The sequence below is a fragment of the Bison bison genome, unplaced genomic scaffold (assembly GCF_000754665.1).
Source record: "Bison bison bison isolate TAMUID 2011002044 unplaced genomic scaffold, Bison_UMD1.0 scf7180017834972, whole genome shotgun sequence".
Classification (NCBI taxonomy): domain Eukaryota; kingdom Metazoa; phylum Chordata; class Mammalia; order Artiodactyla; family Bovidae; genus Bison; species Bison bison.
The window spans coordinates 15,442-17,644 of record NW_011472909.1 but is presented as its reverse complement, the minus strand read 5'-3'; positions in this window follow the sequence as shown (position 1 = coordinate 17,644).

The following is a 2,203-nucleotide window of genomic DNA, read 5'->3' as shown; positions in this document are numbered from 1 at the left end:
TCCCTCTCCCACAGAGTCCATAAGACTGTTCTATACATCAGTGTCTCTTTTGCTGTCTCGTACACAGGGTTATTGTTACCATCTTTCTAAATTCCATATATATGCGTTAGTATACTGTATTGGTGTTTTTCCTTCTGGCTTACTTCACTCTGTATAATAGGCACTTTTAACTACTTAATAACCCATGTAGCACAAGCCTACCAATGAAAATATATGCCAGTCAAGGTTCCAGAGTAGAATCCCGGAAATGCACTGTAGATAGCCTTGTATGGCTGTATAGTGGAGAGGTGGGAGGAGCTCCTGAGCCAGGAGCTGGAGTAACCAGGATAATTGGGAGGTAACGGTACTTGGGGAGGGGGGGGGGTCACCATAGTAACTATTTACCAGATGCTATAAAAGTATTAGTCATGTTAACAATGATTGTCATTTAATGTTGATATGACTGTATCAACGAGTACCAATTAAATCCTTGGCTCTACCTACATCCAATGCTTAGGAAAAGAAGGAAGTGGTTGTAGTGAGATTACATGAGTGAGGGAAGCTCTGCTGAGTGAGTCCTGAGCTTAGTCTTGAGAAAGAAGATTGCCATTAATTGGTGACTAGGACGGAGAGGACATTCAGACATGAGAAATGGCCCAAGTAACAGTGGAAATGGATAAACCATATACAGAATGTCATTAAAGGGACCTACTTAACTGGAAATGTAGGCAGTGAAAATGTATTACGCTAGAATGAAGAGTGCACATGGAAGAATGGGTTGTGTGCAAGCAGCAAGGCAGAAGGGGAACGGTGGTTGTGGTGCTAGGTTACAAGCTTAGTTCTGACATAGCAGGAAAAAAAGGGGGAGCTACTCTGTTTGTCCTAATATGATAAATGTGACATATGAGGAAAAATATTCTGCTGACTATATGTAGACTGAAGGAGCATAAAGCCAGTTTAAGTGGCTATTTCAGCAGCCCTGGTAAAGTTCATTAGGGCATGAACCAGTGTGTTGACTATGGAAATGAAAGGAAGGGTTCAACCTGATAGATACTGCAAGACCATGTGAGGACTGGAGAAAAAGGAACAGATGATAAGCACAATCTATTATCTTAAATATGACAGCTGGTTTTCTAAATGCCCAAAGAAAAATACAAGTCTCTAATACTAATTTCTTAAAGAACAGCAATTTAGCCATATATGAATCCTATTTAATTTACAAAATAAAGATCCTAACTTCTGATGATGGGGCAGTATGAATTGATAATCTTTTGACACTCAGAATGAGGCTGCTGTATTATACCAACAAGGAAGAGCGTTAAGTTGTTTTTTTTTTTTTTTTACTGTTTATTGATATTAACATAGAAAATGCATATAGTATGAAATCATTGACATGTATCTGAAATCTGCTAGATTTAATTGTTTTGATGTTCTGTTTACTTACTAAAAGTCACTTCCAAATGAGTTTTATCTTTTGAAGGTGGGAAGAAATGCTTGATTTTTAACTGAGTTAATTTTCAATTGACTCCTAAGATAACAGGGAAGCTTTAGGAGCCTAATTAAGCCATGTATTTACTCTAATTACTTTAGCTGCAGACTGCTAGGAAACAAAAGCAGCAAACAAACCTGCTCTGTGTGCAACACCCAGGCATTTGACAGTTGTTTTCTCCAGCAGAGATTTTGAGTAGCACAGAAGTTAAGCTGAGATGAAAAGCCATCATCTGCAAAGTGGTGGCTGCAGCTAGAAATCACAGGGCAGCCCTTTTTGCCTGAATAGTGTAGAAAACATCATTTATCATGCATCATTTTATTCATGTCCTAACACAGAGAAAGCAATCATCACTAGCATCATTTTTAATATCAAGGTAGCACCACATTTTTATCAACATAATTGGATGTTAGCTCACAAAGACTATAGAGTTAGTACTTAAAGAACAATTTATATATTGGGCAAGAATAATAGTGCTTTTATACTGCTTACTTTTTCCTCTTAGGCTTTATTCTCTTGAATAATGTCCATATTTAATGTAACAGTTTGCAAGCTAAGTAAATTCACACTTCTTTTATCCATTTTGATTTCAGTACAAGTGGAGTTCAGAAGACTGATGATCATGTGTATAAGGAAAAAAAGCAGATGAGGTTTTATTACTACTGACTACTCAATTCAGTCAAACAATTGTTTTCTTAAAACAGGATTCACAGGAAATTCCTTTTAAAGGCAAAC